The following is a 24852-nucleotide window of genomic DNA, read 5'->3' as shown; positions in this document are numbered from 1 at the left end:
TCCAATAAACCAGACCAAGACAGATAACTTAAATTAGCTGCCATACCAAAAAGACTTTGGTAAGAAAAGTCTTTTTTTATTATTTTTTTATTGGGTTTTCCGCTTTTATAAAGACAAAACACACACAAAAAATAACACATAACAAAGACATGTATAGATTCAGCAGATCCTCGTTTCATAACCTTGTTCCCTGACCTCCCCCCAGCCCCCCTCGTGCATCCCAATTCCCAAAGTTATATCAGCAAGTTAGTATTTCTCCTCTTAACTATCTTATTCCTCTTATTACCTCTTTTATAATAAAAATTAATATTCCTAAGTTGGACTTAATTTCTCTTCCATCGATTTTTCATTTTGTCTTAATTAAAAATCATATTAACCAAACCTAAAAGTCTTAAGAGTTTCTGAGAATCTCCTCTTCCCTCCCTCCCATCCCCGGTTTTTGTCCCTTCCCAATAAAAATCCAAAATCGAGATTCTCAGCCTGGGTTCCTCACGTCCGAGGCTTTCAAATCTCTTTCAGTCCCTCTCCGCCGGTCTTGTTGGTAGTCCTTTATGTCAGTCGTCGAGTCTGGAAAAAGTTCTTTCACCATCCAAGTATGTTCTCTTCCCACAAGGAGATTTGTAATCAACTGCTGGAAAATTTACACAAAGCCTGTATCCTCAGAATCAAAGTCCAAACGGAGGCCCCAATCATATCTCTTTATTTTAAGTTCCTGTATTCCATATTGTCCCAGGGCCTCCTCCTTCTTCTCCTGTATCTTTCGCAGACTTGTGGTAGATATGTTCCCAAAGTCTCCTTGCTTGTATTCCACAGATGTCAGCTTTTGGTTGTTACTTCCCAAGGTTACTTTCTCTTTTTCTTGTTTAGTCTCTTCCACCTCTGAAGATGTTGTTTCCCCTTCAGCTGTGGATTCTTTCTCATTCAGGTCCTCAACACAAACAGCAGAGTTGCCTGTTCCCAAGGTCATAATCGTAAGTTGTTTATTCATGGCCAAGCTCTGCTCTTGTAAGATTCCCACCAATTGAAACATCCTTTCGATTTCCACTAGTAACTTTCCATCCACAGCCATTGTATCCATTGTAGTTTCACAGAATTCCCCCTAGGGGGAATCTGGTTACTTATTAATCTTTTGCCCAACAACCCTTTAACTTCTTGTTATTACTTTGTTTCCAACAATTTTGGCTCAATTGTAGCTCGTCTTAGTCCAGAGGGGTCTTAAATAACGATTTTTCCGCTTTAAATTGCCCGTTTGACAGCTTTGACAGCTGTCAAACTCTGCGGCTCTTACACAGGCACAAAGGCAGGACGTTAACCTGATGCCTACATGGTAGTAAAGAAAGCTCCAGCTTGGACTTCCCTGGAAAGGCAGCTCCACAAACAAGATGCCACTCTGAGAAATGCCCTCTCTGGTCTTTGTTTTGACTGCAGGACAACCTAGGTTATACATATATTTTCTTGGGTTTGCTTTTTCAGGCATAGGAAGTAAGGTGTAGGGCACAGTCCTTCATTCCTTTCTTTGGCATCTTAAGAAAATGCCACATATGTACAGTGGTACCTCGGGTTAAGTACTTAATTCATTCCAGAGGTCTGTTCTTAACCTGAAACTGTTCTTAACCTGAAGCACCACTTTAGCTAATGGGGCCTCCTGCTGCTGCTGTGCCGCCGGAGCACGATTTCTGTTCTCATCTTGAAGCAAAGTTCTTAACCTGAAGCACTATTTCTGGGTTAGTGGAGTCTGTAACCTGAAGCGTATGTAACCTGAAGTGTATGTAACCTGAGGTACCGCTGTATAAGATGGTTAAATAATAGCCTGGAAAATTAAGAGATGGCTCAGTTTCTAAAAACACATCACTGAAATCCCATGCACTTCCAGGGGGCAACCCTCTGCAATGATCTCACATAGATTTTTTAAAATTATTTAATCACAGGAAGCACTTTTGCTGCTTCAGCAAATGGAAGCACAATGCATGATCCACAAGTCTGAAATCCCAGAGGCAAAGCAAGGACCAAGATGTTATAAAGAAGGTCCAGGCACTAGAGGAGCTGGACAATAAATCCAAGGATTCAAGCTCTAATGGATCATTTTAAAATTTAATCTGGAATATCAATATTCCCAATGTCAGTCCTAGATTCCAGCCTCAGTAGTCAAACATTTTTGATTCAATTCCTTATTTGTAGGCTGCAGTGGAGGTATTTAAACTGCCTCTTGTCACATCGGTTTAAAACAAGATCTATTCTTATCACAATTGTCACCTTATGTCTCCAAAAAATGGGGCTCATGGGAGGCCTTTAGATAATGGTGACTGATACATGAAGAGTACAATACAACACAATGAAGAAGCTGTTGGATGGATGAGCTGGAGGAATACTTGAAAAAGCACATTGTTCTTTATTGAAATTCCTCTCATTATGCATCTGAACAGTTGATCATGACAAAGACTCTTTATGAATATAAAGCACATGATAAGTAAGGCAGATGTTCAGGTCCTATTGTACTGTAATAGTTAGACTGGTTCACTATCTAGTTTAGATAATCATTTAGGATGTGTAAGCATTCTCCAAGATCCCAAATGGAGTTGCCAGACCCAAATAAGGAGTTATGTTCTTTCAATGGCTGTCTGATTCATGAAAATAGCTGTATTTTTAGTCACTAAATCAACAGATATTAACTTCAAACTTTTTCAGCTGCTCTGATGTGAATCGAAGTGTAAGGTAGCCAAGGTGACAGTTACAGAATACCGAGGATGGACTATTCGGAATGTCACATTTACTGTAAATATGGTAGGTGTGTTCTGAATTGACGCCATGTTTTGTTAAGGATAGAAGTCTACATATCTGATTTTCCCCAAGTATATATTTACCCAAGTTTCCTATTGTTTCCAATTATCTTGTTCAAATGGCACCCCTGCTGCAATAAATAGAAAGGCTGTGATTGTCTGAATTACAGTGCTTATCAACTGCTTGTTCCAATTTTTCAAGCAGATTGAGGATGTATGGTTTCCGAAATGTGTTTGTAGACCATGTTGTGGTTTTACCCATGTATAAAGCATGACAACCTGGGTGTTTGCACTTGTTGATGTAAGCTACATAGCTGTAAATGATCCGTTCTCATGGTTGCAGTGCTTTTGAAGTAACTGTCCCCCAGAGATAAATACAGGTGATAGAACATTTGGATTCACAAGGATGTGATCCTGAATTGTAGATTGCTGGTTTAAGTACAGCTCTCACTAGTAATCTGTGTAGATTTTGAGGATGGTAGAATACCATAACAGGGTAGAAAGGTAAAGGATCTCTGACAGTTAAGTCCAGTTGCGAACGACTCTGGGGTTGCGGCGCTCATCTCGCTTTACTGGCCGAGGGAGCCTACATTTGTCCACAGACAGTTTTTCTGGGTCATGTGGCCAGATCTGCTAAATAAATAAACGATTTTAGTGATTAGCCACATCCTTCCAGGATCCAGAATAAATTTACCTGAAATGTTGTTTGATTAGGTAAAGGTAAAGGTAAAGGACCCAGGACAATTAAGTCCAGTCAAAGACGACTATGGGTTGCTGCACTTGTCTCGCTTTCCAGCCAAGGGAGTCAGTGTTTGTCCACAGACATCATTCCAAGTCATGAGGCCAGCATAACTAAACCACTTCTGGTGCAATGGAACACCGTGATGGAAGCCAGAGAGCACAGAAACGCCGTTTATCTTCCAACCACAGAGGTATCTATTTATCTACTTGCACTGGTGTGCTTTCGAACTGCTAGGTTGGCAGGAGCTGGGACAGAGAAATGGGAGCTCACTCCGTTGCAGGGATTCGAACCACCAATCTTCTGATCGGCAAGCCCCAGAGGCTCAGTGGTTTACACCACAGCGCCACCAATGTCCCTGTTGTTTGATCATTATATCTATGTATGTGCTGATATAGGGTAGCAAGTTTTGCATTTGTATATATTTACATTGCTGTTTCAATATATATTTATATTGCTGTTTCACTCTATGAAGAAACCATGACAAGGCTAAGGTGTATAGTTCACAAGCCTTCAACTGTTGGGTGAGGACCCTTTAGTGAGTTGCAGGCTGGTGCAAGCTGAGTTGCAAAGGGAATGGTACCACCATGAAAATATATGGTAAATGACTAAGAAATGGGTCCCCAAATACATGTTTAGGTTAAAAGTGGGTACTGGGTTTGAAAAGGTTGAATATACTTGATATAGTTTCAACAACTATGAAGAGCAGTAAGAAAAAGTGTGTGTGTGTGTGTGTGTGTGTGTGTGTGTGTGTGTGTTTTGAAGGCAGAGTAGGATATCTGACAGCCAAAATACTGGTAGCTTAGAGATTATATATTGTGTGACAAGGGGAAGCAACTTTTACAGTATGCAGGCTTTGTGAAATGGTCTTAACTATAACTAAATTATTAAAATCTGCACTGCCACTCATCTCCGTTAGGTGGCATTCTATACTCAGATTCATGTCCCTAAATCAGTTACTGGAAATGATTACTCTTAGCAGTGGCACCTTTATGGAGTATAATATGTGTTATATATTAGTGTGAATTTGAAGACTAGTGTTACACTCTAAAAACTTAATTTTAAATCACATTTCATTTGTCAAATAGGAGTTGCATTCCACATGCTTCTAAAATCCAGAATGCAAGCTAATGGTTAGTAACCAGAGGATTCTGCAGATTGACAGGACTGCTTATATCGCATGGCAACTTTTTCATCAGCCCACCCATATTATATAAATGTTTATTTACACATAGTAGTTTAGTTACTCAAAGCAGACTGTGAGTAAAAATATATGGTTAATAAGTGTTAATAAGTGTGGGTGGGGGAGAAACTTGATTCAGTTCACCTTTAAAGGCAAATCTATCATATTTACACTTCCTGAAACACTCTGGGAACCAAAGCATGGATACCATTTGAAATTCGCACATATTCAGATTTTTGCAATGCAGTTCTCGAACCAAATGATGTTTACAACAATTTATCTGCCAGGAGAAAATGTGGATAAAAATGAATGTGTTAGTGAAAGTAACATACAAAGTCCATTATATTCAGAGAAATTGCTAGTCAAACCTACATTTTCTGACCATAAATTTAAACAGTTTGTACAGAAATACAGACAGGCAAAAAGATACTCTTACATAGAATGAAGGCAGGTACTATGAAACCATTCAGAACAGCAGCAGAGGCTAAATGCACAGCAGAAAAGCTGGAATACAAATGAGGCAGGGTTGCACCATCACAAGAGTTCTGAAACAGTGAGATTAGGGAAATGAGAAAGGTAGAGCAAGGAAGGAGGGGTGAGATGTTAATAATTATCTGTCCTCCTGGAAGGGGTGTAAAGAGAAGCAGGTCTCCTGAATTTCATTGTGATCTGCAGGTGCACAGTCATAGCTAGGCTCAAGGTTCCTAGTAGAGGCCATATTGTTTATTTTGATGGGGGCACCCTTGACAGTTAAAGCAGAGCTAATTAATCTGTGTCTGCTTCCTCCAGGGCAATCCAACCAGCCTTCCGCTTTCCTCTGACAAGGCTTACCCAAAGGAGCAGGCTTACGAAGCCATGTCCAATTCATTAGGGTTACATGATCCATTATGCATCTTGGTTATTGTGGCGAAATCTCCCTAGGCAGCAGCTACCGAGGAGAGGATATTTGGCAGGAGCCATCAGGACTCCCCATGGTGGGAGGATATGTTGTTTGGGCTACCGTAGTTTTCTGTGATTCCTCACACTAGCTGCTCAAAGCAAAGTAAAAATAAACACAGTCTTAGGGCACATGCAGAGTTTTAGTTGAACTGTGTTCCTTTGTAACTTTCCCTTTTCTGCAAAAATAATCTCCCTGAGTGATTTGATTTGATCTGATCTGATTTTCTATCTTTAGGCGAGAGAGAATTTGGAATTTTGTAATATGTATTTGCATGTGATGTTCAACCTGGCCCTTTCAGACTTGCACAATATGAAAAGGACTGTGCTTTCCAGTACATGAGGTTCTTATATAAACATCCATTGATAGCATTGAAAACAAGGCTTCCAATATTGTGTTGTGTACATGAGAAGAGCATGCTGGATCAGGCCAATGCCCAACTAGACCAGCATCCTGTTGGCCACCCAGATGCTTTTGGTAAACCTGCAAGCAGAACAAGAGCACTCTTCTGTGGTTTCCAGCAACTTGTATTCAGACACACTACTGCTTCTGACCATAGAAGCAGAACATAGACTTGTCCTCCATGAATTTGCCCAATCCTATTTTACAGCCATCCAAGTCGGTGGCCCTCAGTGCCTTCTGTGGGAGCAAGTTTCTTTTTTCTGGTTGGCCTTTGTTGTTGTTCAGTCGTTTAGTCATGTCCGACTCTTCGTGACCCCATGGACCAGAGCATGCCAGGCACTCCTGTCTTCCACTGCCTCCCCCAGTTTGGTCAAACTCATGCTGGTAGCTTTGAGAACACTGTCCAACCATCCCGTCCTCTGTCTTCCCCTTCTCCCTGTGCCCTCCATCTTTCCCAGCATCAGGGTCTTTTCCAGGGAGTCTTCTCTTCTCATAAGGTGGCCAAAGTATTGGAGCCTCAGCTTCAGGATCTGTCCTTCCAGTGAGCACTCAGGGCTGATTTCCTTCAGAATGGGTAGGTTTGATCTTCTTGCAGTCCATGGGACTCTCAAGAGTCTCCTCCAGCACCATAATTCAAAAGCATCAATTCTTCTGGTTGGCCTTAATTGATGAATAAATAATATTAGTTTTGTGTTACAAACATGATTTCAGTAGCTGACACTGGAGCAGTTTCTGGACAAGTATCTCACTGCTGTCACTGTGACATGGCAAGAAGTGTGAGGAGTGATCAGGAGGAAATTCAGTGTGGCAAAGGAAGGCCACATTCTGACTGGTGAGCAGATGAGATGATTGCAATCACACTACAGCCTGCACCCAGCTGCCACCGAGGAGCTGCCCACCCCCAGCTCAGAGTCACCAGGCTCTCCAATCTGTCTGGAGTGCTTATTGTCGCATACAATTTTCCTGGGAAAGAAGCGCTCATTAGGAAAGGTCTCAGAGGAAGGCTGACCCTTGACTGTAATAATTGTGTATGTGGTAGAGCATGTTTCCAAACTCATTTTGCTGCAGTATTTTCAAGCTAGCTTGGAAACACTGAATGTGTGATTGAAATCGATGCACACTTCTGTACACCCATCAGAGTTTCTGAGGACCAGTCCGCCTCTTTCATACCAAAACGTCATATTAAAAAACAGCTCCTGAAAATCAGGGCCGAGGCTGGGGTAGCTTCAGGCAAACATCTCAATCTTTGACGTTCAAGCCAAGTAACGTTTTCTCTTTAAGTTTTGGTGAGCACCAAAAAAAGGAGAGCACAATACAATACAATGCATATATCATATCTATCAAGGGTGAAACCCAAGATTTCTTATTGTCCAGAAGGTCCCTTCAAAGTGGCATACCCTTTCCTAGGTTTATTCATCCTGCTGTACTATTGAGCAGTGCTCATACCTAATTCATGTGGAAAATGAGGAATCGGTTTCCATATGAAGGTCAGAATATTCAAACTTGAATGAATCCCTGGATGTACAAACTTAAAATGAGATTTGTTACTCTATTAGTAATCGATAGAGCATTAAATATCACCAGTAAATGTCAAATAACTACTGAGCTTATAATGCTTACTGGTACATAGCCTGACTAGTAAATAATGTCTAATGATGTATTTGCCATAAAAAAATTACAAGGATTTAAGCAGGGAGAGGCTTGCAGTCAAAAACCAGGAATGTTGTATGTGGGAAAGGATCATCCTGGACAGAATACCCTGTATTTATGATGGAAGCAGCGAACAGAGGGAGTCTTCAGCCATTACTAGCAAAAGCAACTAATGCAGTACATTTGCACCTTGGTTATATCTGCCTCAGCACTTGAAACAACTTGCCTTGTGACATGAATTGATTCAGAGGCCACTTCTCCCCAGTCCTAGCATTTATTAGCTGGCACAACAGCAGAGAGTCAAGGTGTTTGGTTCTGCATGTAGCGCAAAGACTAGCTGTATGAAAGCAGAGTTAAAAAATGGTTTTTTTAATAAAGAAAAACAGTGCTTTGTATAACCAATAGTCAAGTTAGTAAAGGGGACTCTAACCTTTCTGGGCCCAGAGGCACATTTGGAAATCTAAGAAACTGTCATGGAAACCACAAAATACCCATTTAAGAAGTTAAGCTCAGGGCCCCCCTAAAATAAAAAGCAGATAAAACACTTTCACAAATAATGACAGGCTAAAAATAAAACAGGCAACCTCAAAGCTCATTCTTAATTTAAGAAAAATTAGAGGGAGTGTGTTTCCATGGTGCCATGGTGCCAGCTAGTGCCACACTGGCAGGGACACACTTCGGTCTTTCAACATTCAACGGCACCCTGTGTGAGCCCAAAATTTGGCGGACCTACCTCTCACTACCATCCATTCTGCTCAATTCAGTACATCATAGTTGTGATGCCCTGTGGCACCCCTAGGCTCAGCGCCCAGTGTGGCAGAACTGGTTGTGCTGCCCTAAATCCACCTCTGACATTGGGGACTCCAGTATTAGACACCTCCTGTATCTGATCTCAGTGCAATAGACCTAACCACTCATTCAACTTTTCCCGTCAAATCAATGAAACTTAAATATGGTTACCTTTAGCTAAATCATGCCCATCGCGACATATTTGGAAAGTCTTTTGTAAATCTCTTAAAACTGCATACTCAAATTTTGCATGATAGTTCCTGCAATTAAGGAGCAGTTTTTCATCTATGTTTGGTTTCAATGATAGACTCTTTTGAATCATCGCGGTGGACTGAACTTTTCGAAATGGCACCGATTTTTTAGTTTCTTAGAAATCCTAAGCAATGCTGGATAAGAAGAGAACATAGAGCATTTCATGGATCTGGAGCTCACCCTATAGTAGCATTCAGGTTAATTCTACTTCTGGTTAGGGTTGCCAGGTCAGGAACATGCCAGACTTGAGATTTCAAGGACCAAACTTGAGACCTGGTGCCAGCCCTGGTGATGTCATGTGACCAGGACCTCAAGACGGAAGTAAATTGGGAGAGGAGAGAAGGGCAGACCCCTACAAAATGTCTGTGCTGTAAGTTGCAACCAGCTCTTGCTGGGCTGAAGTTTGCAAACTGCATATACAGTCTTCCTACTAATGTTTTTTTTTTTTTTAAGGCACTCTTGCCCACCTGGAGATTCAAGCTCACCACCTGCCACCTGGGAGCCAGAAAGCCTGGAGATTTCAGGTCAGCCCTTGAGGTCCAGCAACCCTGCTGATGGCTAAGACAAGAGACAATTACTGCAGTTGCAGTCATTTTGTGGGACAAAAGGAGTGAGTTTGTATCAAAAACTATGTCAGTCATCTAATCTAAACATATGTTATTCATTATGAGGAAATAGATACTTTCAAAATATTCTCCACATTGGCAGAGCAGAGAGGAATCTGGATTAATGGATTGGATTGCCCATTTTCAGAGTACCTGTCTCATATTAACTTGAATGTCATTAGGAAATTAGAAAACAAGAATAAATGTGGAACTTCAGCTGGGAGACAAGAATGCACCCCTCCTCTCCTATTCATAAGTGAAACATGAGTTCTGGAGTTTGACAGGAAATTAGGGAATGCAATGGGGATGCAAAGCTTGTTAAGATTTTACTGAACATACCGGTACTTTTAAAAAAATGTTTGTCACTAACACTACAGTTGGCAGGCTAAGATTCATTTGATTGTCCTGATAGGCCTTGTTTTTAAAGGCTTACGGTGAAAATGTAGGCCGACAAGGAGATGTGAGAACAATATCAAAGTAATTATTAATCCATTTCTGGGAGATGGAACAAAAAGATTGCACAGGAATAAATACTGCCCTAGCATCTTACCACAGCTGCTGTAATTAGTTATGGATATGCCGGCTAATTAACCTCTGAATAGAGCAAGGCATAAAACATACAGTACTGTATATTACAAAAGAGGCTTCACAGTGTAGAAATAACTTAGTATCTAAGGAGTGTGAATGTGACTTCATGTCCCTTCATTTCAAAGCTGAAACATACAACCAACTAGAAGATTGACACGGACTGTTTTGTGGATTTTGCAAATATTTTGAAATTTTCATTTCAGGTGGGAAGGGGTCTTGCAAGACTGAATCCTCCAGGTTTTAAAAGCTTTGCCTCCTGAAGAAGAGGAGGAGGAGGAACCTTCATCAAGAAAAAAATATATGAGGGTGGATATTAGCTGAATATTCAAATGCAGTAGCAGAAGGTATGATGGGGCAGCATCAACTCCCCTGGCAGCTGAGTCACTGCTGCTTACAAGGAAGAAGAGGAGGAGGCAGAGTTGGCACAGTGCAAACACACCAGCAGAGGCACCAGATTGACTTTGCCGGTATGTTTGCACTGCACTGGCTTCCCCAGCACCTTGGCCCTACCCCTCTCAGTAAGCAGCAATTACTCAGCTATCAGGTCAGGTGAGCACAGCCATCCCATCATGCTGTCCACTACTCTTTGAATGCATCCCAATCCAAAATTATTCACCTCCCTGAGCTACAATTCCCACAGTTCCTTGTGTGAAGGGATTGCTTGTTAAACCAATGAGAGGAGAATAGGGGTCTCCTAACAGCACTCAGCCCTGTGTAGTGTTTTTTGTGTGAATTTGAGCTTTGTTCAGGATTTTTGCTAATCACATTGGGATTGGGTGGTTGCAGAGACGTTGGATACAACCCTGCTACTCTCTCCACTCTTTCGGTGAATGCATGGAGGGAGAAGGCTTGTTTGTACATTACACTGAGCACAGGTACAAGCTGTCTCTACACATGTACAAGCTTTGTGTGAAGGAGTGCTGATTTGTACTATTCTGTACGTCGATGGTACACTCACTGAATGTTTACACATGAATTATTTTACTTATGTACAGCTCAACTCTTTATGTAGCCAGGTACACAGATTGTTCACTCCTCAATAGAACATGCGACCACCCCTCATGGGAACAAGATTAATGTGAATTCAGGCAGGAAATCTGCCACATGTGAATGCTTAGATGGTGCAGTCTTTCCAGGGCTGCATCATGCAGCCTTTCTGAAGGGCTGATCTGATTCTTTGTGGAGGAGAGCAGAATCATTTCTCTGTTTGTGTCATCAGAGCTGTATAATACATTTATAAGTAGAAAGAGCGGGGAATTAAATCAACAGCAGTGGCCTGACTGGTATTCGGATTAACTTTAGTGAAGATAGATGGTTTTTAAATACTGAGGGGATGAAGAGCACTAGGAACACACAGAAGGTCCATAATATGTTCCCAACTCAGAAGGATCAACTCCATCTTAGTACTCTTGCAAGACTGCGAAAGTCTTACTAGTTTACTGTGCCCTGGTGTACACAAAGCTCGCTAAAACAATGACCGTGTTACTGTTTCCTGCAAGTTGGAAAAAAAATTCAAGAAAGTACATTAATAATAGTGTTAGCAGTGCTCATTTATATAGGCATACAAAAACCCCAGCTGCATGGAGGTTTTACAATGGGGAAAACACGTATTTGGTTTGGAAAAGCTCAGCTTTGTTAGAAAAACATATCTCTAGCTCATGTGGCCACAGAGAAAATCTTCACAAATGTGACTATTGTGTGTGCCCAAAGCAACAATTCTGAAATGTAAGCAATCTGGACACTTGTTGTCAGGGACTGGTTGGACACAGAGGAATGAGGTGAGGAACCAGCTGAGGAAGAAAGGTTCAGAGCCCAGGGAGTGGTGGTGGAATGAGGGAGAGGAGGAAGAAGACTGGGAAGAGGAGGTGTTGGAAGCTGGAGGGGTGACAGGGCTTAGTGAGCTGGGAGAGTCTGTGGCAGAGAGAAGCCCAGAATCAGAGGCAGAAGCTGAAGAGGGAGGAGGAAGACCAGGAGGTAGATGAGTCAGGCTGACAAAGTGTCTCCCCCTCCTGCTGTGAAAAGTTTTTCCCCCTCCACACTTGTCTCCCAGAACCAGAAGAGGCATGTAAAGGGTGGAGAAGAGGTTGGTTTCATGCAGTCTTGAATTACTAATGGTTGCTACATTTTTATGTTTTTATGTTCTTCACTTGGTTAAATTGCATGGAAACTGCCTTGTATAAGGCAAGTAACAAAAGGAATAAATAACAGTAGGGTTTTTTTGCTGATTATGTGGTGGCAGATAAGATGGCTATAAGTGCATTTATGTAGGGGAATATATGTATACAGTGGTACCTCTGGTTATGTACTTAATTCATTCCAGCGGTCCGCTCTTAACCTGAAACTGTTCTTAACCTGAAGCACCACTTTAGCTAATGGGGCCTCCCGCTGCTGCCATGCCACCGCCACACAATTTCTGTTCTCATCCTGAAGCAAAGTTCTTAACCCGAGGTACTATTTCTGGGTTAGCGGCGTCTGTAACCTGAAGCATATGTAACCTGAGGTACCACTGTATTAAGTTCAATATTGCTTGCCTATCAATAGAAAATCCAAACTACATTGCACCTAGGAACAAAAGCTTTAACTAAAATAAGTACCAAGATCCTGGCACCATTATTAACAGCAGCTGATTGTGAAAATGGGAACACACTTTAAAGATCAATGAAGGGTAAAGTTATTCTCATTGACCACAAAGGGGAAGTGAAAATGAAGTGGGTATATTTACTGGGGGGGGGGGGAGACGATGGGATTGCAGCTAAGAACATTGGAAGCTATCTTCTACTGTCAGACCATTGGTTTGTCTACTAAGTATTGGTTACACTGACTGGCTTTGAGGATTTCAGATGGGAGCATCTCCTAGCCCTACCTGTAAATGCCAGAAATTAAAACTGGGACCTTCTGAATGTAAAGTAGATTCTCTACCAGTGACCTACAGCCTTTCACCTGTGTTCACTTAGGCTGAGGAACAGCAGAAACGCTGTCTTCACAGCTGTGCAGCAGACACGACAGTGTCACAACCACACATGGTGTGAAACAAGATCCTTGGAATTAAATCATGTCTACTGCTTTTTAGACTGCATTTAAACTTCCACCTGCCACAGAAAACATAACCCTCACTTCAGCACTTCCAGATTTACATGAATGTTTCAGAAGAATAAATGGCACTTATATGCCCATCATTAATTTTGATAGCAGCCTTGCCAGATTAATCAGAGAAAGTGGTTAATAACTCTTGAACCATATCGCAAAATGGGAATTTGTGTTTCCGTCTTTGAACAGAATGTGGCTTTTCTACTCAGCATACCTCTTTATGCATCATGGGATTTGCCTTGAAGCATCACATTTTTGAAGGAAGCCCTTTTTAAAAAGCTCATTTCAAGGTGTACAAATCAGCCACTGTGCTTTTTAAAGCATCCAAACCAAATTTCAAATACAGAACAGCAAGTAGCCACTGGGAGCTCTAAAGTAATATTTGATACCTAGGAAGCAGCCTTATACCAAGTCAGACTCTTGGGTTACATCCACACCAAGCATGTAAAGCACTCTTAGACTTCTTTGGTGCCGAGAGATGTTAGGAAACCTGTCCCAGAGCTACAATTCCCAGCTTCCTTGACCAATGACAGCTCCTAGGATTCTCTGGGGGAAGCCATGCTGTTAAAGTGGTAGACGAGTGCTTTAAATGCAAATAGTATGGATGTGACCTTGGTCCATCTAGCCTACTAGTGTCTAGTGCAGGACTAGAGAACCTGGGACCCACAACTGAGCTACCAAACAAGCACCAGCCAATGCTAGGCCAAGACAATGTGTTGCCTAAAGTGAAAGACCCCTTCATGGCTAGGACAAGTGTTTTTTTGCACCATTCAGACACCAATTTCTATCCCCATCTATTGCTTTCACAGTGCTCCTTAAAGCAGGCTGCTGCAGGCCAAGGCCTTTCACATCACCTGGTACCTGAACCTCAAAAAAAGGGAAGGGGGATTGAACCTCAAGTCTTCTGCATACACAGCAAATACTCTACCACGGAGCTTGTACCCTTGCCTCAAACCCTGTGTCAAGCTGTTTACTTTAAATTCATGGAGGATCCATCTATCAATAGCTACAAACCATGATGGCCTCCAGAGTTAATATTCTTCTGATGGAAACTGCAGTAGGGGAGAGTCCCCTTGCACTTTGGGTCTTGCTAGTGGGTCTCCCCACAGACCTCAAGTTGGCCACTGTGAGAACAGACCCTCCAAGTGTCCTTATTTTCCAGGGACGCCCCTGATTTAGAGAATTTGTCCCAGTTTCTGAATTGATCCTGGAATGTCCCACTTTACCTTAGGATGTCCCTATTTTCATTGGATAAATGTTGGAGGGTATGGAGTTATCCGACCCCCAAGCTGTCTGAAGGCAATCCTGTATAGGGAAGTTTTTAAATGTTTAATTATGTTTTTATATATGTTGGAAGCTGCCCAGAGTGACTGGGGCAACCCAGTAAGATGTGTGGGGTATAAATAGTGAAATTATCATTATGGAATGGGATGTCCCTATTTTCATCGGAGAAGTGATGGAGCGCATGTGAGAACAGGATGCTGGGCAAGATGGGCTATTGGCCTGATTGAGTAGACTTTTCTTATGGTCATTATTTTCATGAACAGGATGAAAAAACCTTACCCATCCACTCAAAAATGAATGAGCCCACCCCACATGCTCACTCTTGCCACTTCACTGACAGCACCTGCTTATAAAAGTCCAGTGCCCTAACCCAAAAGCAGAGCTCTTTCCCACACAAGGAAAAATCCTATGCACATTTACTCAGGAGAAAATTCAGTGTCACCATTAAGAAATGGAAGGGGGAAGAAAAGGGTCAGATGACATTTCAAAGGGAGAGCGTTGTCCCTCACGTTAAGATTTCTAAAGAGGAAATAAAGGTATACTTCACATTTGTTCTCCTATCCTGAACATTCTCTCCTTCCCATCACTGCCTCTGAAGTAAATCCTATTTATTTTGGCATAAACTTACAAGTTAGTATGGTTTGGAAGTTCAGCATATGTGTTGGTTGTACGTTATATATTTGTAAAGGGCCTTTCCTCTCAGTCGGGATAGAAAGATTTTCTGAAAATCTTGATGCTGAGTTAATCCACAATTTTTTAAAATTTTAATCAGGGTTTGCCTGATTCACAGCTCTCACTCTTTAGCACAGCAATAACAAATCATCCCTGCTTAACATGAGCAGAATCACAGAACAGAAAGCCATTCACACCTTTTAATGTGCCTTGTGAAACAAATACCCAACATTGTTACACTTTGCACAAACACTTAAATTTCCCATCTCCCAGGGTTTTGCATCACCTACTTTCTTTTTGTACTGATTCTGCAAATGCATTTAAAAAGCAAAGATAGTAAATCTCATCTTTCAGCACAAAAGGTGACAGGTTTGTAGAACAATTTATTGTCCAGTGAATAGTCCGGCTCAGCAGTCTTGGTTTTTGCACACAGTGACCTCTCTAGAAATCAAACAGAAGGAATTTTGCTTTTATCACAATGGCCAGTTTATGTTAGAAATTCTTAGAAAGAACCATAAAGCTCTCCTCCTCCCGTTCCAATGTTTATGGTCTTTTCTGCAAGGTTTGAAAGCCAACAGAGGACATCAAAAGTCTGCCTACCCAAAACCAACAGTAAATTTTAAGAGGGGTCTTTGTAAAATGCTAAAGCAAAACACCTAGGGCAGGATCCAGATGGGAATTTAGTTGAACTTAGACCCCATCAATATCAACAGGAAAAGTTAGTCATGACTAAGTTTGATTTTCAGCAGGGGCCTAGTTCAGCTAACTTCTCATGTGGATCCAATCCCCATTTTTTAAAAAATGGCTTTTACACAAATAAAAACTTAAAAGGAAAAATCACTTTATAGCTAGGGGCTGGAAAAAGAATGTAGGGTGGGTTCGTTTCAAGTATCAAGATGGAGAACATTTCACAGTTTTATTTTCCCTGAAAGCAAGAATAAGGAATGAAAAGAAAATAGTTTCTAGTTTGCGTGTTTTACTTGTTTTTAAAGGAGTCTCTAGCCAGACTGAGGATGGAAAACAACAAATCCTGACAAACATGGTGTCAAAGGAAGTGCAAGGACCACACTGGGCCAACACCTTCTGCAATCTGAACTTTCCCATTGGATTTGCATTTGGCCTTACTGTATGCTAGCATCCATTATTAGCATGCATCTAACATGTGCCGGCATTTATCTGCACTGGAAGCATTTATAAATGCTGCTGCGGTGAAATGTATGCTGTTATTTGGATGGAGGGCAGATGGAAGGTGGGGGCACAATTTTAATGGAGCATGGAGGCAGCAATTGTTGTTTACACTAGGAGACAGGAGAGAGATTGAAGGCTCTTCCACAGCATCCCCGATCCACACAAAACTGCTTCCCCAAAAGCAGCAATCTTTTCCCCTGCCATCCAGCTGATGGCTGATCAGCTGGGCAGTGGGGCAAAGGAGAGGCATTTCCCAGGGTCTGGCAGGCTGAGAGTTGCATTTAGTTTGTGGGTTCCCTACCCCTTATATATATAGGTCACATTATATATTTTGAGCTCCAAATGGAGGCTGTACACACACTCTCATTTACTGTGCATCCAGTGCACTCACCCAGCTAGTTTAGATGCGGCGTAAACACAACATCAGCCTCAATCTATCCTGTATCTATTCCTGTTGTTTTTTAAGGAAATACTGTGTTTTGGAGCAGTTTTCCCCAAACCAGAATGGCCCAGCTGCGCTTTAAGCCAGTAACGTGTTCAAAGACAGAGAAAATGGGTCCTCCAGCCACTTTGGCTTCACCCATTCCTAGTTTCAGCCTGGACAGATTAATCCCAAGGAAATGCAGCTTTTGACAGAAATGCCCCCCTCCAAAAAAATCCCAAACATTTGTTGTTATTTGTTATGTACTGAGTTGAATAGGATCCAAACTGCAGCAGTCTGATTGGTCCTAGAACAATAGGATCCAAATTGCAGCAGTCTGATTGGTCCTAGAACAATAGGATTCAGAATGCAGCAGTCTGATTGGTCCAAGAACAATGCAGCAGTATGATTGGTTGGCAGGAACCACCCAATCATGCTCCAGATATAAGTGAATCCACAACCTGATTGGCTTACAGTAGAATTCCAGAATTAACCAATCATGTGTAGCCCATTGTGTAAATAATGTATATAAAGCAGATACTTTGAGGGGACATTCATTCATTCCTCCTCACCACTATGAGCTGAATAAAGAGCATGAAATCACTTTGCGACTCTGAGTATATTTCATTATTGTTTGGTCATTTAGTTGTGTCTGACTCTTCATGACCCCATGGACCAGAACACGCCAGGCACCCCTGTCTTCCACTGCCTCCTGCAGTTTGGTCAAACTCATGTAAGTAGCTTCGAGAACACTGTCCAGCCATCTCGTCCTCTGTCGTCCCCTTCTCCTTGTGCGCTCCATCTTTCCCAACATCAGGGTCTTTTCCAAGGAGTCTTCTCTTCTCATGAGGTGGCCAAAGTATTGGAGCCTCAGCTTCAGGGTCTGTCCTTCCAGTGAGCACTCAGGGCTGATTTCCTGGTTTGATCTTCTTGCAGTCCATGGGACTCTCAAAAGTCTCCTCCAGCACCATAATTCAAAAGCATCAATTCTTCGGCGATCAGCCTTCTTTGTGGTCCAACTCTCACTTCCATACATCCCTACTGGGAAAACCATAGCTTTAACTATACGGACCTTTGTCGGCAAGGTGTGTGGCTTCACATGGCCAAGTGTGGCTTCAAATTTTCATAAATAAGTTTGAAAACATTTAATGCATAAATGGAGACTGACACCAACCCTGATCTAGTGTAGCTGGCTAAAGAGCAATTTCATGTGGTAGATTTCTGTTTCCCTGAATTATACTTCTAGAGTTCTCTCCATCTGCTGGCCAAAAGTGATGTGTGGAGATTTTTCCTGGATTTCTGCAGTATTTGTTTAGAGGAAAGCTGAGTAGTTAGAAATCAGACGGGAAAATTACTACAGAATCTTTAAAATGTTGACAGACCAATAACTTTGAAAGAGGTGTGTATGTGTGTGTGTATGTTTGTAAGGCCATGACAACTTGTAATACATTTTCACTCTTCAGCTTGTCTCCCAGCACCATAAACCCCAACAGTAGCTTAGCTATTGGTGAGCAGAACAGTTTCTTCCTCCTGACTCACTCTGATTTATGGGAATGATGTGCCATCAGCCTCTGATTACTCATGTGAGACAGGCCGGGCGTCTTGATGGTGTGTGGCGGCAGATGGTGGCAACTGAATAGTAAAAACCTGATGACACAGACATTATTGTGGAATAGCTGACTGCACTGAGCGCTTTAACTTCACAAGCTAAACTCAAGGGCACTCTGGTCTGCAGAGTACCAAAGTAAATTACCAACAGCACTTTTTCTGCTGAGGTCTGGATCTACTGTAGTTATGCACTGGTTCTTAGGTATATTAGAATTTAGATCAGCAAGGTTGTCCAAGCTTACCATCCTGAGAACCAAATGAGTTAAAAACAAAAAAAAATCATAAGATCATGGATGCAATACTGCAGTCAGTCACTTCTACTTGCAGTGCTCAAGCATTCCAAAGGAGAAGACAATTACTTCTAAACGGGCTGAAGCTATTTCATTCATTTATTTTATTTATTAAATTTCTATACCGTCCACCATCCGAGGATTACAGGAAGGGTTACAACATGGATAGGCAAACTAAGGCCCAGGGGCCGGATCCGGCCCAATCGCCTTCTAAATCCGGCCTGCGGACAGTCCAGGAATCAGCGTGTTTCTACATGAGTAGAATGTGTGCTTTTATTTAAAATGCATCTCTGGGTTATTTGTGGGGCACAAGAATTCATTCACATATATTCCCCCCCAAAAAAAATATAGTCCGCCCCCCCACAAGGTCTGAGGGACAGTGGACTGGCCCCCTGCTGAAAAAGTTTGCTGACCCCTGGGTTACAAAGACTCTCCTCCTGCAAGAGAGGGGAGTGGTTGTGGTCGGGAGCCGGATTCCGCCTCAAGCAGGGGGCGTTAGCCCCCTGCCTCCCACTCACCTGGCTGGCCTACGCCCACGGGCAGGCACCCAACCAGGTGCCTGCGAGGGGGCGTGTTTAGCAGCCCAAATTGCTGCGGCACCAGCCTTCCGGCCTCACTTTTCATCATCCCGTCGCGATTCACCCACCCTCCACTCCCTTAGAGCTCAGGGTCTCAGTTTTCTTTTGGCCTTGCTATGGACCTTAGGTTGGTCGCCCTGGTTGTCCGGGGAGCCTGGTAGGAATTTTTCCATTTGGCATTAGGCTTTTTGGTTTTTTCGCCTACCTCGTAGCAATTGTCACAACTTTTGTGGTATTGGTGGGTAAGTTAGGCATTGGAATAATGTGTTGTGGTGTGTTGAAGGGCTAGGTGTGGCCATCGCCTATGCCTTCAATTTTTGGGTATTCCGTTAAAGGAATCTGGCGGTCGTGTATTCTGTCCGATGCCTGCTTGGCGGGAGGCCATGGCATGACCCTCGGTGACATCAGGGGAGAGCTTATACTTGGATTAGCATCAATAGGCTCCACCTACTGGTGAATAAACCCCCCCCTCTCTAGACTCACCCCTCTTCGAGTGGGTGGAGTCAGCTGACGTAATCCAATGCCTAAGCCAATACCTTTTCACTTGCTGTAATCAATAAAGTTGTGGCCTTTTCTTGCCCATTAAACTTAGATCACGTGTCCTCGTGTTTTCATTCCACTACGCGGGGATCGGATCCTCGAACCACAACATAGGAACACAGAACTATGTAAGGCCATGTAGTGCAGCAATAAAACTGCAAGCACATTTTGCAAAGCTAAGCAGAGTCCAGTAAGGTTTCAAATTGGATGGGAGACTGCTTGATGAGATTTCTGCATTGCAGGGGGTTGGAGTAGATGACCCTCAAGGATTCCTTCCAACTATGATTCATTTCACTCACTTGGTGTTTCCCTGTTGGAGGCATTTGGAAAGTGTGAAGATGAAGTACATTTACACTGGGAGCTGATCACAGTTTTCCTACTGAGACTATCACTGTATATATGCCACTAAATGCACTACTTGAGGCAGATCATCACCATTCATGTAATGGTGTCATAGGGCTTTAAATGTATGGTGTGACTGTGGCTTCAATCCTAACGGTTCTTCACTGAGAAACTACTGGCACTGTTGGCCACAGGAGTCAGCAGCTGCTGACACTTTACTGAGAAGCTGCAAAGATTTGGCTTACGTGACCTATTTGAGTTGCCTATTTGACCTGAACTACTTTTGGGTTACATGTTCCTTCCATCAAGATACATTGCTAGATTCGAGAATCTGTTATTTTCTGCTCTTCTCTAAACTTCTAAGTATTTTCCCTATGCCTTCCTTTCTATGTGCATAACATTGTGAATAAAAAAAACATATCACTGTGATCCCTGCATTATTCCTATTCTTATGATTTTATTCCTGCATCATTCCTCTTCCTCTTCCTCTTTCGCTCTTCCATGGACCCTTCTTGCTTCTAGGGGGAGACACTCTTTTTCTTGTTTATTACTCGCCCTTGCACATACACTGTCTCTCTCCTAAGGATGAAGGATTTATTTGGTACACTTTTTGCAACATACTAAACCAATTCAACAGTTCCAAGTTTGTTTGTGGAATAGAACACAGCTCCCAAACAGATCACTTCTCTAGATTTTGCAATGCAGTTTTCATCACAAAACACTGCACAGAAAATACATATTTTGTGGTAAAATGTGTGTGCAAAATGCTGTTTTACAAAAAATATCTGTGAAACACATTGAGATTATTTTTCTGGGGATCTAGAGTAGATTTGAGGTGGTCAGTCCAACTCTAGTATCACTTTCTTACTTCCAGATGACGTCCTGAGATGAAAAGTGAAGCTGCTGATGAGTTTCAAAATACCTTCTGCCAGCCATACAATTCTGCTTCCTTTGTACATCATTGTGCAGTATCAGCTGATGTGAAGTTAATAAATTTTCCTGACAATGGTGATTTCTAAGAAGAGATCAGCCTACTTTCAACAGTGGAAGAATGTTATTTCCAATCATCGCATGACTTACATGAACTACGGAAAATCATGATGACTCTGATTTAGCTCAAAATGCTCACTATTACATATTCTTACCACTTTGACACAGGCTGACAATAATAATGTACAGCAGTTGAGCACATGATTTGTATGCAGAATGTCCCAGGTTCGATCCTTGACATCTCCAGGTAGGGCTGGAAAGGTCGCCCATCTAAGAGAAGGAAAACTCGGATCCCAAATCTCCATTGCCTTGCTCACCTTTTTTGGTGGGCGGTGTTGTGGTTAGGCATCCAGGCCCCTGCAGTGATCTGGCATGGGGGTAGGGAGTTGAAACCCCCCTCATGCCGTCCCGGCTGCATTGCCAGTGCTGGGCGGGGCCATGCCCAGTGTGGCCCCACTGGCCAACCAGTGCCAGTAGGGGGCACTGCAGCCAGGGGGACCTCCTCTGCTGTGGGGTGTGGATCCTGTCCAATGCCCAGACATGGGCTAGGGCGATGCCCCGACCCCAACGGGGATTCCTCGGGTTGCCCCTATTTGATGTACGTCATAAGACACCCCCGTATTGGTGGTTTACCCTTAGATGGACTACCTGCAGATGGGCGGGAGTCGAGATATAGCCTGGCTTTACCCAATGCCTTAGCCAAACCGCTCACATCTGTAACCAATAAAGTTGTGGCTTATTTGAACCATAAACCTAAATACTTGTGTCCGTGTGTTTATTAATCACTAGGGAACTGCGGGTCACAGTGCCTTGGCACACAAGGAAAGGCTAAGGAGTGAACCCCACACAAACCCAGAGTGGAGTCTCTAAGATGGTTAGAAAGTGCCTTGTACACCTCCTTCTAGCAACCCCTGCTTTGCTTTGCTTTGCTTTGCTTTGCTTTGCTTTGCTTTGCTTTGCTTTGCTTTGCTTTGCTTTGCTTTGCTTTGCTTTGCATCACATCAGTGAGGCTGGGGGGGTGTCTTATCATCTGGGCAGCCCAGGGCCTCCATACACACTGCCCAGGCTTGCACCCCATGGAGGTCACTTCAGTGCTGCTAAGATAGTGGTTTTACTTCACCCCTGGAGATTCACTCCTTTGTCTCTCAAGACAGATGGATACCAACAACGCCTTCAAAAATACAAAGGCCATCATTTCACAACTCTATTTCTCCCCCTACCCCTTGATCAGCATATTATTTCATGAAAGACCACCTTTTATATCATGCTTACTTAACCTCTGCATTAAACAGGCTGCAAATTCATGACAGTGGGAAGAAGCAGCAATTTTATGGTGCGATAGCCTAATTAAGTTAGGCAAAGGGATTGGCTTGGTATTATGTGTTTTCTTCCTGAGAGCATTTTCTTATACTCTAGCCTCTGACCCATAAAATGCAAAAAGATAACTGCCCAGGAAAGGATAATAACAGTATGCTATGAGAATTAGAATGTTTAAAGAATAACTTAGCTAGCCAAATTATTGAAGAGCAATTTTAAAATAGGCATCATAACTGGTCTCGAGATTAATGTGGAAAAGCAACAGGGGAGGGAGATGGAGACGTTTTTCACTCTGTCAACATTAGAAATGAAGCTCTAATCTCTGAATTCTGCAGATAAGCTGGTGCAGTCTTAACAGCACTGAGCAATGTGTGTTCTGGTAGCTTGAAACCCATCAAACACAATGTTGTAAAACTCAATTAGCAGCAGCATCTGCTTATAGCTTTGTCATTATCAGCAAGTGCTTTGCATTATCCACACACTGCTCAAAGAAGAAACTTCTCAAAGGTCTACCCAGTGCAGAGCAGAAGGCTCTCCTTTACACTAAGAATTTCATCCTGAAATTTTCAGGCAATTGTTTGGCTCCAAAATCATCCATCTGTGAATGGAAGGAGTTTCATCCATCTGAGGAAGCCTCTGTCCTTTCAAAGAAGGGAATCTTTGGGTCCAACCCATAGAACATTCTCTTTTGCATGAAACACAAGACTGTGTTTCAGTACATATTCATAGTTGTTGTTGTTGTTGCTGCTGCTGTTATTAATTAACCACCAACCACCCTTAGGTCCCACGGCAGGTTACAACATTAAAACACAATAGCTACAGCTAGTCTGACGTGGTTTGACTGGACTTAACCATCCAGGGGTCCTTTACTTTTACCTGTTGCCTACCAACACAAAAAAAATATAGGAAGTATCTTCTGTGAGGCAGGATGGGGCTTGTGCTATCACATTTGTTGTGAAATGTCTATTGATTGTATTTAATTTGTACCATTGACAGGCATCATTGGTTCCTATCGAAAGCTAGTTGTTAGTTTTGTCCTCACAAGGTTTTCTTCAAAGAATATATTCATTACAGAGACAATACTCAACATTAAAATGATGAAAACAAAGAATACAATGAAGAAACCAAATAAATGCATCTAACCAGCAGTGCAAAGACATTGAGATTGCAATTCTATACATACAGTGGTGCCTCGGGTTAAGTACTTAATTCATTCTGGAGGTCTGTACTTAACCTGAAACTGTATTTAACCTGAAGCACCACTTTAGCTAATGGGGTCTCCTGCTGCTGCCACGCCACCGGAGCACGATTTCTGTTCTCATCCTGAAGCAAAGTTCTTAACCTGAAGCACTATTTCTGGGTTAGCAGAGTCTGTAACCTGAAGCGTATGTAACCTGAAGCGAATGTAACCTGAGGTCCCACTGTACTTACTTAGTTATACTGAACTCAGTTGGGTTTACTTCTGAGTAGAAATGTGTAGGATTGCACAGTAAAATATATTTCCTACTGACCCTTAAATTAATTCTAGAAATAGATGAGTGCCTACCACTCCTTTCAGAATTATTATTCATCGTCCTCCCATTTTTGACCCAAATCATTTGTCGTTTTTTGTTCAGTCTGACACAGACCATGCTTTCCATAGAATGTCTATTTTTGGTGGGGACATCTGTTGTTTTCTATCTACCCACAATTTCTATTTTTACCAATGATATTAGACTCAAAGGCAGTTCAGCAATCTTCTTAGCTATGAGATCCATAATGTTCAATTCCTAATATACTACTTCCACCTATCCGCACTCATCTTCTTATCACCGCTAACCTGTTTTCCACAATTTGCCCCGATCTACACACCTCATCATTATCCCAGGTACTTTGCCACTGCTCCCTACAAATGAAGTTAATGAGCTCTCAATGCATCAATGCATCAGAAGGCCATAGCAATACAATAGAAGCTGCAACTATTATGCCATGCGTGATGGAAAAGTTTGTTTTTGCTGGGCAGGCTGAGTCCCCATGTGTTTTCTTTTTCTTTTTCCCTTCCAGCAAATGGTTAATGTACGGCAGCCTCTGATTGGTCAAGGTTCCAGGAGGGGGAGTTGAAAAGGAGAGGATTTGGAGCAACAGTTAGTTAGTTGAGGGAGTAGTTTTTGGAGTAGGTTGGGATTGAGGATGGGAGATAGATAGGGAGATAGGGAGTGCGAGGAGAGAGAGTTGGTTCTGGGTAGAAACATCCATTCTGAGGAAAATATCACAAGCTAGAGAAGGAGTCTCTGAGCTTAGTGTGAAGGACAGTGTGTGGTGTCCTGTAAGAGTAATTAGGCCAGGAATTAACTAGGAGGCTGAGGCTGAGACAGGAGAAGTAGAAGGTGTAAAAAGACTGTCTACTTAGGTCTCATTCCAGTCAGGAGGGGAGAGATTCTTCTAGAAAGAGAAGACTACCAAACCAGTGATCCATTGGGTCTGTTACTTGGAGTACCTCAGGAATAGGGCTGTCTAGCGGGTGTGTAACTGACAGAAAAAACCACCTTGTTTAATTATTAAGTTAAGAACCAAAGTATTAAATGGTAACTGCTGTGCAACAACTGAGAAAGCACTGAAGTGAAATAACATTAT

Source organism: Podarcis vaucheri (genome assembly GCF_965113315.1).
Source record: "Podarcis vaucheri genome assembly, chromosome: 4".
Lineage (NCBI taxonomy): Eukaryota > Metazoa > Chordata > Lepidosauria > Squamata > Lacertidae > Podarcis > Podarcis vaucheri.
This window is presented reverse-complemented; position numbering follows the sequence as displayed.